We start from the raw sequence: 15,658 nt of genomic DNA, 5'->3' as shown, positions 1-15,658 counted from the left end.
CTTATCTTAAGAGAGGAAGGCCTTGGGACTAGTCTCTTCCCTCTGGTGCAGGGGCCTAAGCCCCAGAGGGGAAAAAGGACTAGGCCACAGCACTGAGGAACAGCAGAGTGTGGCCTCAGGCTCCCTGCAGAGATCTCCTTCACACCACATCTGACATTTGCAGGGAGCTCCCTAATCTGTCTTGAGGTTCAATTATGCTCTTGAAATAAAAGCCTCTACATTTGTTCCCTATGAGTTTGCTGTCAGGAGAGTGTCATTGACCGGAATGTGGGCACTGTCATGTGGAGGAGGGGACACATTGCCAGGCCACTGGCAAGCTCTCTTGCTTATCAGCCTCTGCTTCCTGTGCAATCCTGGCATCAAGGCTGCACTCAGGGCCAGCAATGGCTGCTGGATGTTGCTCCAGACCAAGCCTGGACTGCCCAAGCTCCTTCCTCTGCTTCCCTAAGTGCCTACAAAAATCCCCAGCTCACACGCACCCAGGCACTTATTGCCCTTTTCTTCCTGAGCGCAGTACTATACTCTCTAAAGACATTTCTACACACATTGGAGCTTGACTACATGATCTGTGGTGCTTGAGAGAGGGCTGCTGGCCACAGCCTCTGCATGTCAGGCTTCTTGTGTTGGGTGGCCCATGAAATTTTCCTGGAGCCTGGCCGACTCACCAGATTCACTGCTCTGGACTCCTGAGTCTGGAGGAGGGCAGGAAGCCTGCATTGAGCACCTGCTCTGAGTCTACCTTATGCTGGTCCTTGTCACATATGGCAACTTTGAGAACCATCAATTAATATTATTTCCATTTTATACAGAGAGAAAATGCAGTGGAGCAAGAGTAAGCAATTTGCTCAGAATCACACAGGTTTGTAGGGAATGAGGAGGGAAAGGCAAGATTTGATTCCAGTTCTATCATATGCCAAAGTCTCTTTCTATTGCTTTATGCTGACTCCTTTTTATCTTTAGCTGAGAAGTTAAAAAGAATCCACATTAGTGTGCACATCAATCACTTAGGGATCTTGTTATAATGCATTTTCAATGTAGCAGGACTGGGGAGAGGCTGGGACTCTGCATTTCTGACAAGCTCCCAAGCTCCCAGGTGCTGATGCTCCATGAACCACACTTTGAGAATCTGCAGAGTTGGTAGCCAGATCAATCACAAGCCAGGTAAAAGGTGCCACCTTGATCTACACTCATGGGCTTATAGTGGCTGGATCAAGAGGGAAGACAGTCTCTGCTTCCTACTCTATGTAAGGATTTGGAGTTGTTGACAACCACAATTCATTCAGAGATCGTAGGAGTCTCAGGGGTCCATAGTCATATATGAAGGAGGGAGAAGTGCAGGTGTTCCATCTGATCAGGAGGCAGTCTGGGGAAGGGAGGGTTGTCACTCCAGTGGAAGAGGAGAAGCCTGGCTCCTGGAAACTCCATGAAGAACCAGGAACAGTGGCAGAAAGTTAGTTGGAAGTGAAGGGTTGCCAATATTCAAGACCTTTCCAATACTTAATGGCCTCAAGCAATGGAAAAGTGCTTTGTAAAGTTAAGCTGACTGCCTTGGGAGCTGTCCAGAAATGCTGAATCAAGTCTTGTGATTCATCTAATAGAATGGATTTCTATTCTCAATAGCTGCTTAAAGTGGACAGTCTCCAAGTTCTATTTTATTCATGTGATGTTCTAACATTCTAACTGGGACTTATCTTTGGAGAATGAGCCTGGTCTACATTGGAGCTTTGGTGTGCCTATGTGCCATATTGCTTTTGGCCTTGTTGGTGCTGTTTAGTCCCTGGCTCTTCTCCAATGAGTCTCTTCCTGCTGATGAGAAGGTCAAGTCCACTACCACACAAATAACTTACCTGGTCTAGCCGTCCTTCAGCGCTGCTGCACAGAGCTATGGGGAAAGAGGAGTACCTGTTGGTACTGGCTCCTAGAAATGCCATGAAGAAACAGGACCTGGGCTGGGTTGTGGCTCAGCAGTAGAGCGCTCACCTGGCACGTGCAAGACCCTGGGTTCGATCCCCAGCACAACATACAATAATAAACAAGTGAAATAAAGGTGTTGTGTCCAACTACAACTAAAAAAATAAATATTAAAAAAAAGAACCAAGACCAGTGGCAGAAAGTTAGTTGGGATGGAATAAGGTACTGAGCTCCCCTTGCCTGACATTAGGTACCTCAGTCATTTCTGATCTGAGTTTCATAAACATAACAGTCATAGCATAAATCAGAAAAACAATTATGTATTGTTAAAATTAAAAGGAGATGCAGTTTGGCCAACATAGCATTATTCTTTCTAGTGGTAGTGATCCTTGTCTCTACGGGAACTATTTCTCAAACTGTCACAGCAATCCTGGAAGGGGAATATAGTATGAATGACCCTTTTTTAGCCAGGATTTTCTGTGATGGCCATCGAACTAATGGATAAAAAGAGCAACAAACAAAAGCAGGCTCTGTCTCTTTCTCTCTCTCTCGACTCTAGGTGAGTACAATGTAATAAGAAAGAGTAGGGGCTTGGTTGTAGCTCAGCAGTGGAGCGTTTGACTCGCACTTGTGAGGTACTGGTTCCATCCTCAGCACTACGTAATAAATAAATAAATAAAATATATTGGGTCCATCTTTTAAAAAACAAAAGAGTAATAAATAAATAATGTGCTATCTGTATACCACACATCAGCCATCGGATGCTAACCTACAGCTTTCTTCAAAACTGTCCCACTGAGATACAGGCTGTTATTTCCCTGTTTCACAGTGAGAAAACTGGGGCTCAGCAATGGGTAAGTCACCTGCAAAATGGTACATGGTTCTATTAGTCTTTATTATCAATATTAGTCTCTCACCTTCTAGAATTTGAGCTGGGATGATTATGTCAGAGTCCCAGGGTTCACAAGTGAATGGCTTGACTTTCATTCATATATAAGTACTTTCTGAAGGAAGCCTTGGATTGAGGATTTGGAAAACCTAATAATAAAATTGTAAATCTCTCCCAGGGAAGCCTGTGTGATTTGGTATCTGCCTCTTCCACTTCCCTGCCCCATTTTTCGAGCATACAGCTCCCCCAAACCCTAGGGATCTCTTGAGTAGTGTCTTTTGTATGCTAATGACATGAACATCAGAGCGGATCACCAGAAAGACCAGGCCCTAATAAGGTGTTAGAACTTCCAACCCCCACCCTAGACCTCTAGAGAGGGGAAGGGATGAAGGTTGAGTTTACTGCCAATAGCCAACTATGTAATCAACATGCCTACTAGGTGAAGCCTCTAGAAGAACCCAAAAGAAACGGGTCCAGAGAGCTTCAGGGTTGGTCTGGATGCCCCTGACACATATTCTGCTCTATATATCTCCTCTGCCTGGCTGTTCCTGCATTATATCTTTTATAATAAACCAGTAAATGTATGCAAATGTTTCCCTAAGTTCTGTGAGCCATTCTAGCAAATAATAAAATTCAAAGGCAGTGGGAGTAGGAGGTGGGTTGGTTGGGTTCTATAGAAACCTCCATTTTCTAGATGGTTGGTCAAAAACTCAAGTGACAACCTAGACTTGCATGACTGGCATCTGAAGTAGGGAAGTCCTGTGAGCCTGAGCCAATAACCTGTGGAGTCTGATGCCAACTCCAGAGTTAGAATTTAGTTGTAGGCCATCCATGGTGCCCACGAGATTAGAGAATTGCTTGGTAAAGGAGAGAACTGTCCACATCTGGTGTCAGAGGTGATGTATGACTGCAGAGGTGCAAGTGGAGATGGAAAGCCAGTTTACTTTTCCCCCTTCAGCTTGCCTGCAAAACCAGGTTAAAAAGCCCACCTGCTTTAGTGTGTCATCTGAGTACCCCAGCCAGGCGCATGATGGGGTGTAGGCAGGGAAGCCATGCATCAGCATTTGCTCTTCTAGAAAACACAACACTTGTCAACATCTTGCACCTTCAGGGAACTTTGGGTTCAAATTGTCTGCAGCTAAACTGTTGCCCAGAGAATCCAGCTCTTCTGAGTGCCCTTCACATGCACCCTGCCACAAGTTCAGCCAATTGGGGTATCAATTCCAGGTGATCAAGATACCCTCTCCGAATGCCCTACTCCCCAAGGGTCCCCCTAACCTACAGTGGAACCCTAAAGTCAAACTTTCTGTGAGCAGTGGCTGAAGTGAACCCTGCAGCCAGAGGTCATACCTATGTGGCTTCTTCACCTAGACCCACAATTCTGATTTGGGCCTTAGTTGCTAGGCACAGTGCATCTGGCTGGCCTAGAGTTTGTGATCCTCATGCCTTAATCCCCCGAGTCACCCAGGTTGGCACAGTGCATCTGAGGATAATGTGTACCCATGGAAGACAGGGACATTCAAAAGTGAACAATGATAGAACAAGCAAGGAAGAAAATTTTCTTATAACCTACCTCTTTCTTTTTTACCAGTTTGACCTTTCTTCAGTATTTCTGCTATTTCTGCAAAAAATAAAAATCATCACTCACTTCTTCATCCATCCAACAGGGCCTATGGCTGCTGCGTACACATTTCAGTAAACCAGGAAGCTTCCAGGCCCACTCCTCGCACATGACTCACCATAGACATCCTCCTCAGTCAGGACATCAGGGATATACCTTAAATCAATGCAGGATAACAACGCCCTGGGATCCTGGCAGTGGGACAGGAAGAGGAAGGCCTCAATCAATTCACAGGCAGATTATGTTTCTAAGATGCTGCTTATTCTGATCTATCGGGCTCATCCTTTCCAGGAAGGGACCTTTGGGATTTGTGTAAAGTTGGTCCTGTCACTCCTTATGTGGAGTCCTTCAAAGGCTCACTGATTGCCCTGGAAAGCCCTCAATCCCTCATGCCCTGATCCTACCTTCCCTGCTTCTGCCTTGTTCTTTCCAAAAAACATGGCTTCCCAGCAAGAGGCCCTGGCACAAAACAAACACTTGGCACAACAAAAACAAACAGACGGTACCTGACATCCCTCTATATACCTGTTCAACCCCTAGGCTGACTCTGCTGAGGGGATAAAGGTGGTCCTGGAGCAGGTTGGTATGGAGGAAAGAAAGCTGCTCTGAGAGCTGGGTCACCCAAGGTCATCCAAGGCCCACTGCTCCTGCAGCCTTGGCAATCTCTTCTCCTACCAAGTGGAGATAATTTCCTTCCCTGACAGCAAGAGAGTGTGGAATGGGAATGCGTTGACCTTCCTGGACAATGGCCAACTGTGCTCCAGATCAGCTTTTCTTCCTCTGCCCGCTTAGCGTTCTGGCTGCAGGTCAACTTAGGCCTCACACTGGGTCTTCTCCCGACCCCACCGAACAGTCAGGGGAAAAGGAACTAGCAGCTCTGTTCCCACTAATGTCATACAGTAATCATAATAATCCTCCAGAGCTGCTAAAAATCTAAAGCTCTTTCAACCCTGAGATTCTCTTATGAACAGAAAAGTAGCATTGAAAAGGAGAACAGGTTCCAAAAAATGGAAAGTTCTCAGGTGGGATCTCAGGCACCTTTCTGTTACTCCTCAGATCCTTCTGTTGTGGTGGTCACTAAATATACCCTGGATGAAAGGCTGACCCATGCCACCCTTGGCCATATCAGATGGATGTGACAGCCGCCTCTCTTCACCTGCCTTCAGAGGGGAACAAAGTCTCCTGGCCCAAATGTCTTCAAGGCCATTGTGTTCTTTGCTTTTCATTAATTTTCCTGCTAAATAATAATTTGTGGACCACCAGACATCACACTAAGTCAGCTGCAGCTTACAGTGGCTAATTAATACACTCAGGGTCACTCAGCTAGTTAGTAGTGAAAAACACACACAGAGCTAGGTCTGCCTGGGTCAGAGGTTCACTCCCCTTTAACCTGCATGGAGTTTTCCTTCTCAGCAGCCAGGTGTTCACCTTGCTTTAAATAGGTCAAGGAGAAAGAAAACATCAAGTGTGTAACTTCAGAATCAGTGTGAAGGTCCTTCCCTGCTGGAAATGCACAGCACAGGTTGCCATGATCTTGCTTTTGGGGTCAAAGTGACCAGATGATGTCTTAACAGTAGTACCTGGCTTTCAGGAGTTTAGGAGGTGCTCTTCTCATTTGGTCTTTAACTCAGGGACTTTGCAGAGGCTCTATGATCTTCTTCTCATAGTCCTCACAGGCAGTGGAGGTGGAGAGGATTTGCATCCCGTGTTATATGTCCCCAGCAGGGGAATACCTTAACTCCCTGCCTCCTGACGTACCACCCCACCTACATAAGCAGAACTGCTACTTCACATATCAGAAAGGGAATATTATATTTTACTGGTTTTTGCTTTATCATCAGTAACCTATAGACTATAGATCCATAGTTTTGAACATACTTACTGATTATCAAAAGGCAAATAATCCACAAAATCTATTTCATTTAGAAATGATTACAACAATTGACATTAAACAGAGACACGAGATGGGAGGGAAAGAGAGAGAAAAGGGGAATTGCATGGAAATGGAAGGAGACCCTCATTGTTATAAAAAACTACATAAAAGAGGTTGTGAGGGGAATTGGAAGAAAAAACAAGGAGAGAAATGAATTACAGTAGATGGGATAGAAAGAGAAGAGGAGGGGAAGGGGGATAGTAGAGGATAGGAAAGGTAGCAGAATACAACAGTTACTAGTATGGCATTATGTAACAATGTGAATGTGTAACTGATGTGATTCTGCAATCTGTATTTGGGGTAAAAATGGGAGTTCATAACTCACTTGAAACTAATGTTTGAAATATGATATGTCAAGAGCTTTGTAAGGTTTTGAACAACCAATAAAAAAATGTGATATGAAAAAAAAAAGAAATGATTACAACATTAAAGAAACTACTTACCATATCCACAAGTAACTTCCACAGAGGCTTGAAGAAAAAAAAGAAAAGATATGTAAAGCACATTCATAAAGTACCCATTTTTGTCCCATGTGCTTGTGGCAAACTCCCACTATCAGAGCTTTGCTTCCCCCAACCACCCACTCACCTCTAATGCTACCCTTATCTCCTGCTGCCTCTTAACCTGTTCCCTTTGCTGTCTCTTTCCATCTTTCTTGGCCCTTTATAATCTAATCCTATAATTTCCTAACTATTGTCAATATCACTCAGGGAAGAAAATAATCAAGTATTTCAGTATTTCCTTTTGGACACCTGTGTTACACTTGACTTTGGTCTTCTGAGGCTGCTTATAGAGAAAGTCATATGTCCTCTTGTGCCACAGAGCTACACATGTGCTTCGGAGATGACTTACCTTTCCTTCCTGATTCGCCCACAGGTCCCACACCGCATTCAGAATGGCTGCTGTTGCCAGGTGCACCACCCCTTTCTCTGGACCAATCTGGGAAGGAAAACATAGCAGCATTTCCTAGACATGAAAAAGACACTTAGGTCCTTTGGCCAGGGACACATTTCAAGAATGAAAAGACAGCAATGGAAATTCATTTAAAGGTTATTCTTTATAGAAAACAATTTTTTTAGTATTGATTTTTTAGTTGTAGTTGGACATAATACCTTTATTATTTATTTTTTTGTGGTGCTGAGGATCAAACCCAGGGCCTCACATGCGCAAGGAGAGTGCTCTACTGCTGAACCAAATCCCCAGCCCCAGAAAACAATTTTTAATCAACAGAAAATTCGTGAAAGTATAAAAACTTGTCTTTTCATCTCTCTCTTTACTAAACCATTTGAGAGTAAAGATTCAGACAGCTTGTTCTTTTACTCCTAAATACTTTGGTGTATAGTTCCAAAAAAACAAGGACATTCTTCTTCATAACCACAGCATAAGGGTCATATTCAGGAAATAAAATATTGATGGGATATTGGTATTTAAAAGATAGTCCATAATCATAATTCATAATCCATAATCAAATATCATCAATTTTCCCAATAGTACCTTATTTTACCTTGATCCATATCCAATCCTGGACCACGTATTGTATTCAGTTGTCATGGCTCTTTAATGTCTTTTTGTCTGGAATAATTTTTTTTCTTTTTATGATATTGACATTTTAGAGTAGAGGCCATTTGATATTATCAAGTACCCCGCTATATGCGTCAGTCTGTAGTAACTTCATGATTAGATTCAGTTTATTCTTTTTTTTTTTTTGGCGTAAATGCTGCATAAGTAATTATGTCATTTTGTTTTATTATTAGGGTTATTAACTTTCACCACTTGAGTAAGATAGTGTTCATTTGGTTTCTCTACTCTGAAGATACCAGTTTCCTTTTCTAAATAAGAAGATTACTATTGACCCCAAATTTAAGCATACACTTGTGACTCTTGCTTCAATTAACTGTGGCTATGATGGTTGAAATATGGTGAGTTTCTAATGTTATCATTCATCTCACACTCGTTAGTTTATACTCTAATGATAAGTTTTCCTTTGCTTATTATCTGAATAGATTCATAGATTCTTATTTCACTCAGTGAGTTTAAATGTCATTGCTATCGTATTTATTCTAATGTTACAGTTGTCCCACATTTGGCCAGTGGGAGCTTCTTCAAGATGACACCTTTCAAGGCAAGATACACTTGCTTTGCAGAAAGTAAAACATAAAACCCAAGGCAATATGGAAAGTGCATTCTCTTGTGCCCTTCTCGGTGCATGGATGGGAGACTAGCAGAGTTTGGACAAGACAAACCAGTCATCAGGAGACAAGGGCAAAGTCTAGATTACTGGCTTTATCTTACTGTGTTAAAAATCCTTACTCTAAAGCCAGACTCAGAAGGCAAAGAGTTGTATGTTTTCTCTGCTATGTGGAAGTTAGAGAGGAAAAAGGAAGAAAAAGGTATGGGGGAGAGGTGGGATCTCATAAAAATCGAAGGGAGAGGATTAGAGGAAAGGGACCAGGGAGTGGGAGAAAGGGAAAGAGGTGGGAATTGCTGGGGAATGATTATTGGCCAAATTATAGTTATATCGTATGCCTGAATGAATATGAAACAACAAATTCCATCACAACTATAATGTACCAATAAGAAGTGTCGAAAGAGTATAGAAAAAAAAAACCTTCGCCTAGAAACTTAGTTTTTTTTTTTCATGCTTCAACAGTATTAAGCAGGCTAGGTACTATGGTCTTCTTTATTTCTTTCTCTCTCCTCTCTCTCTCTCTCTTTTTTTTTTTTTTGGTACTGGGGATTGAACTCAGAAGCACTCAGCCACTGAGCCACATCCCTGGCCCTATTTTGTATTTTATTTACAGACAGGGTCTGTAAATAAAAATGGGCTGAGGCCCAGCCCATTTTTATTTTTTGAGATAGGGTTTCATTAAATTGCTTAGTGCCTTACTAAATTGCTAAGGCTTAGATTACAGGCATGCACCACCACACCCTATTTTTTTTAACTTTGCTCTTATTTTACTTCTTAATAATCTCTGCCACAATACCAGAATTGTTCACATTCTCTCTTCCAAAGAAAGGTTGCCCATTCAGCTCTTTATCCTCTAGACCACTGTTTCCAATCTAGGGAGTGGAAAATGAGGTAGATAAGAGCCAAAAAGCTTTAAGCCTTACAGAAAGGAACTGATTGCCTCAAAATACTGATTATCTAAATGACTGAAGCCCTAATTTATTTGAATGAAATGCTTTACTTAGAAATTGTACAGCCATTACTATTTTCACATTTGCTGCAATCAAAGGACATCTTAGACCACAGTAACTTATTTATAAAAGCTTTTTACAAAATAGGTCTCTTACCCATCTGAGGTGCCCGTCACTGGTGAGCTGCCAGTAGAAGCCTCTGAAGTCACTGACAATGTACTTGAGGTCCTTGTGAAGCACATGGTGGGCAAGGGCATTTACGGCAAAGACAACTATTTTGAAAGAATTCCATTTTTATTGATGTTTATTAAACCATATTAGTGTATCCAATAAATTGAGAGAAAAATACCACAAACTAATGTAGACATTTTATGAAAAAAATTTAAAGTACCAAAGGTAAATGTTTTGTAAAATTGCTCCAAAAATGTGCATGTCTTATTCTGTGCTTGTCATAACTAATATTCCCCCAAAGCAAAATAGCTGAATCTACATATTGAGTTAAATTTCCTGAATACAGTAAATATGTTTGATTGATTGACATGGGCAAAACAAAACCACAGATCTGTAATATTAAATGATGTTCTAAAAATTATTTTCATATTCACTTTGTAAGGTGTTCAATCAGATTCAAAGCCAAACCCTAGTACTTTATTGTTCCTAAGGAATAAGAACACCCTAATTTAAAGAAATAAAAGAGAGAAAAAAAAAGAAAATGCCTCTTCATTATTGACAAGTTTTGAAAATATCTTCAATTTATAAAAGCATAATACACTACTAAAAATTAAATGAGGGCTGGGGTTGTGGCTCAGTGGTAGAGTACTTGCCTGGCATGTGTGAGGCACTGGGTTCGATCCCCAGCACAACATAAAAAAACTAAATAAACAAAATAAAGGTATTGTGTCCATCTACAACTAAAAATATTTTTTAAAAATTAAATGAATTTTCAACTAGTATAATATTTATACATACATAAACACTGAATTTCTTATATTGGCTTATTTAGGATATACTATATTTTTCATACACAGTTTGAAGGTTAAACTTAATTTGGGTCAATAGTATCATCAATTATTTACTCTTGGTGCTTTAAAAAGCTTTGTTGTGGGGCTGGGGTTGTGGCTCAATGGTACAGTGTTCGCCTAGCACGGGAGGCACTGGGTTTGATCCTCAGCACCACATAAAAATAAAAATAGAGGGCTGGGGATGTGGCTCAAGCGGTAGCACGCTTGCCTGGCATGCGTGCAGCCTGGGTTCGATCCTCAGCACCACATACAAACAAAGATGTTGTGTCCGCTGAAAACTAAAAATGAAATATTAAAATTCTCTCTCTTTCTCTCTCTCTCTCTCTCTCTCTCTCTCTCTCTCTCTCTCTCTCTTTAAAAAAAATTAGACATATTGTGTCTACTTTTAAAAAACTAAAAAATAAATATTGAAAATAGCTTTGTTATGTTATTTAAGCTGAAGAGGGGTTGCATACAAAGTAGATCAGTGGTATAGGGCCTGCCTAGCATGTGTGAGGCCCTGTATTTGATTACTAGCATCACCAAAAAAAGAAAAGATGAATAAATAACAAATTGTATAAGAAAGGCCTTTCTTATCCTCTACTCATTCTATAAAACGTAGTTTATATGTACATCACCAAGATAATCAACTCAAGTCATTAACTTAGCCCCAAAGCTATTAATTTATTACAGAACATTTTGACCAGTTAGTTTGGTATTGCTCTGCTTCCAATGGAAAAAAAATTAGGTCATTTAATAGGATAGTTGAAGGGATGTGGGTTTACTATCAATCAGATCTTATGAGAAAGACATTCTGAAAGTAGTACCACATGCTCTTAGGATGTGCCTGGCCTGTGTGAGACAGCTCTCAGATGACTGCACATTGCTAATGGATGTAGCATTTAGGGCTGAACTAGCCGTTCTGGGTTCTCTAGGCCTTTTGTTAATGGGATCCACAATCATTCCAGTTCAGATATTCCTTCCCTAGAATTGTAAGAAGACAGAATCTTCCTCATTCCTTGATGGATGAGGTTCTCGGATTTTAAAAAAAATCTGAAGAGTAAGACAGTGACTCATAGTGAGGTATATTATTATCTACCTCAAACCTTGGCCTCATGTTTTTTGTTGTTGCTATAATTCACTGACTAAAGGAGCCTGTGGTTTGCATCAAAACAGAAGATGCATATAACAAACGCTAAGGATGAGCTCATCCTTTATGGTTCTAAAAGATGAGGCCACACTGAAATATTCAGCTATCTATGTGGATTTTTCTTGTTTGACATAAAGGCACTGTAAGAAGTTAACTCAAACTAGCTGCATTCAGTAGAATTTTGGGTTGTGATGTTACTGCTGGCTCCCTGACAGTGCAATATCGCAGGAGACGGCAAACTTTGGAGAGGAGTGCTGCTAGAAGCAGCCTGCAAGAGCCAACAGCAGCCTAGTTGCCACCTGCCCTCTCCACACACCTCAAGAAAGGGCCTAAACACCAGGAGAGGGATTCCTTCTGGCCAAAGCAACCAGCTCAAAGTGAATCAAGTCTATACTAGCTCAAGGGAAGAATCTCTGTCTACACTAGGTCAAGAGGAGCCAGTCCCCATCTATACTGGCTTGAGGCAAGTATCTCAACTGAATAAGAGAGGGGAGGCACAGTGGTCCAGGCCTTGCATAAGACACCTGCTGGGCTCCTGCCTTTGCCCTGAAGCTTCTCTCCTTTTTTCGTCTCTTTAATCTGCCTTAAAAAATCTCTGAAATGCCAATTTTACTATATAATTTGTAAGAAACATAAATTTATCAAGAAGCATCTTTGCTGTTCTAGAAGTATGGGAGAAAGGACAGAGAAGAGCAGGGCAGGAAGAAGTGTCCTAGGGAAAGTCTCTGATGGGGCTAGGGCTGTAGCTCAGTGGCAGAGCACTGAGCTACATGTGAGAGGCACTAGGTTCAATCTTCAGCACCACATATAAATAAATAAAGATACTGTGTCCATCTACAACTAAAAAAAGTCTCTGATGCCTCTCCTAGGTTGGGGCAGAAGAGAATTCTAGTGGATCCAGATGTGCTCCTGTCTAGAACCTGTGCAGAGAAGCCTGAACCAGTTTGCACACCACACTCCTGCAACTGTTTAGTCCACACAGATGCCCATGCCATGATGTCAGGATCACAGAGCACAGGGTCTTCTGGCTGTCTGTTGGCTTTGTCTATCTCAGCTCTCCATTTTCACTGGAGCCCACTCTGTTCCTGAATCTAGCCCATTTCTGCCCTTCTTACATTAGAACCACTTTTTTTTCTGAATGCTGGCCCACAAGGCAGTTGCTGAGTGCAGGTGCAGTTCTTGTTGTTATAGGATTGCCCTGTGACCCACCTACTAAGCATCATCCAGGGGTTAGGCATGTGGCGCACAGGGTCGCCGAGGGAGACTGTGCTGGGAGTGGAGGTCTTTGCAAATAGGAAGCAGGCATGCTGGCTTTCCCATTGCCCTTCTGCCCTGCCTTCTTGGCCTGCGTAGGCAGCTACTGCTCACAGGTAAGGTGAAGGTGGAAGGGCAGGCTGACTGGCATTCTTCTTTGGAAAGACACTGGAAGAAAAGTTCCCTGGGGTCCAGGCAAGGCCCAATCCTGTTGATGCACAGGTTTCACCAGGAACATGCAGCCTGTGCCCTGGGTTATCTGGTGCTGGAGTATCAGGTAGGAAGCTATCACCTCATCGTATTTTCAATTTGCCAGGAACACTCAGGTATTTTATGGGTCATAATCCATGTCAAAACTGATGATTACAATTGCAGAGTCTGGGTGTTAGGGGATTGGCTCACTAGAACAACTGGGTGAATATTCTTCACCCTGGCTCAGTCATGGGTGCCCCATTATTTGCTCTACGGTGGGCCTCTGCATGGAGTCCACTGTCAGTATTTGTTGACAAGGCTCCATGCTCCTGTGGAAATATGCTGGAGAATAGTGCACCTTACATGCATGATTACCTCCTTCAGCTGCTTAGCAGTAGCTCCATACATAAATGGGCACATTGCTGGCACCATCAAGTACAAAAGACACCCAGGCTCCAGATGTCCACCAGGGGGCCCTCATATTTTTTTCCTCTAGATGACTTCAGCAGCAAGGTATTAGAGAGTGACCCAGAACTTGTTCAGCTTCTGCCCCGTCATGAAGCTGGTGCTCAGGCTGAAGTTCAAGAGTTTGCTGTTGCCTCTGGCACCCACCAGTATGTTCTCTGCATTCAGATCTAGGTGCTCAATGCCCTTCTCAATCTCACTCACAATCTGCCTGAATGGTCTCTTGGCCTCCTCCTGCATGCCATCAACATCCAGGACGAGGTGTATGCCATAGCTGTATGCCATAGCTGGGTATTTTCAATGGTCTCAATGATCTGAAAGAGGTGGATCACACTTCGGCGTTCCATGGCCATCAGCATATATAGTTTGGATGGGATGTTTTGCTCTAACTTTGGCAGAACTTTCACCGTCACCTCTGTCCTGGTGAGGAAGTGGTGGACTAGTTTCATTTGGGCAAAGCCACCCTGCTCGATGTCCATCAGGACCTGATAATAGTCCATGAAGGTGGTCTTATAGCAGGAGCTGGACCCCGGTAAGTACTACACTACTCTGACTGCTCTCACTACACATCCCAAACAGGAACACCAACTAATGATACTAGCTGAAACAAAACAAAACCAAGCCAAAAAATAAACAAAAAACTACCAAAACAAAACAAAAAATCTCTCTCTCTCTCTCTCTCTCTCTCTCTCTCTCTCTCTATATATATATATATATATATATATATATATATATATATATATATATATATATATATATATATATCTCAAAAGACCACAACCACCCATCACAAACCATCAAAGGTACTATCTGGGAGTCCAACAGATTACCACCAAAAACTTTCTGTACTTGTGGACAAAAACCCACCACAGTCAGCCTCTTATATAACTGATGCTTGAAATTCCCTTAAAATGGCTCCTTGGGTAGTCAGGACAAGAAATGGTGCAGTCACAATTGAACATAACTGCCAGTAGGCATCTCATTTTTTGACCTCCAGGATATTTTTGACTTTCATAAGAAGTATAAGAAAAGAGTCTGGAAGCTTTTTGTGTCAGTGGGTTATGAAGATGGATATTTACTTGCTTAGAAATTAAAATCTGTGGGCTGGGGTTGTAGCTCAGTGGTAGAGCACTTGCCTAGTACGTGTGAGGCCCTGGGTTAGATCCTCAGCACCACATAAAAATAAATAAATAAAATAAAGGTGTTATGTTCAACTACAACTAAAAAATAAATATTAAAAAATAAACAAATAAAATAGAGGTCCATCAACAACTAAATTTTTAAAAAAGTGTATGTATCTAATAACAGAAAAAAGAAAATGAACAAAAAAGAAATTAAAATTTGTAGGATTAAAAAAACTATAGTTTTATGAAGCATCAGTAGTGACTGATACTGATGTACTCAGGCAAAAACACTAATAAAAGGCAAGAGGAGGAAAAAAAGAAATTTGGATTGTAGTGGTCTGACTTCAGCATGGAGAAATTCAAGTTTGTGTGTCTATTGGGATGGGTGGAAATCCATCTGGAAAAATTGGCCTTTGAAAGGCAGCTTCTTGCTGACTAAACCCAAGGGTTTTCTCCTAGACCTTGATTCTGTGGCAACCTTCAGCACTGGAAGTTCATTCAGCAAAGCTTGTGGATGACCATGGATGTCTGAGCCCAAGTGGTAGCATGACTGTATTTTTGTTTATTTACACTTTCCTGCTTTGGGCTGGGGCTCGGTGGTAGAGCACTCACAGGGCACGTGTGAGGTACTAATTCAATCCTCAGCACCACATAAAAAAAAAATAAAGGTATTGTGTCCACATACAACTAAAAAATACATATTAAAAAAATTTTCTCCTTTTTAACCTCTCTTTCCTTTTCTATTTTTTTAATAGCTTGGTATTACATTATACACATCATTATACACTTATCTAAACCCACAGAATGTGCAATACCCAGTGTGAACCCCAATGTAAACTATATTCTTTTGGGGATCATCATGTGTCAATGTGGGTTCACTAATCATAACAAAGGTACCAATCACTCCAGCAGCACACAATGATAAGAGGGAGGCTGTGGGTGTGTGGGGCGGGTACACACAGCTTGATTTTGCTGTGAAC

The 15,658-nt window shown here is 41.8% G+C and overlaps 1 pseudogene across 1 annotated transcript in view; it reads right to left on the bottom strand.

Annotated features, from left to right (window-relative positions):
* The window catches only part of LOC144369121 (mitochondrial enolase superfamily member 1-like), a 30,192-nt pseudogene that overhangs the window by 7,629 nt on the left and 6,905 nt on the right, over positions 1-15,658 (bottom strand). Inside the window, exons 3-9 of the transcript XR_013428575.1 lie at positions 9,649-9,764; positions 7,207-7,293; positions 6,798-6,824; positions 4,540-4,612; positions 4,374-4,421; positions 3,790-3,872; positions 1,848-1,882 (exon numbers count right to left, since the gene is read on the bottom strand). The product of XR_013428575.1 is annotated as a mitochondrial enolase superfamily member 1-like (transcript). The remainder of the gene's footprint in view (positions 1-1,847; positions 1,883-3,789; positions 3,873-4,373; positions 4,422-4,539; positions 4,613-6,797; positions 6,825-7,206; positions 7,294-9,648; positions 9,765-15,658) is intronic.

Source organism: Ictidomys tridecemlineatus, chromosome 12, assembly GCF_052094955.1.
Source record: "Ictidomys tridecemlineatus isolate mIctTri1 chromosome 12, mIctTri1.hap1, whole genome shotgun sequence".
NCBI classification, from domain to species: Eukaryota; Metazoa; Chordata; class Mammalia; order Rodentia; family Sciuridae; genus Ictidomys; species Ictidomys tridecemlineatus.
This window is presented reverse-complemented; position numbering and strand designations above follow the sequence as displayed.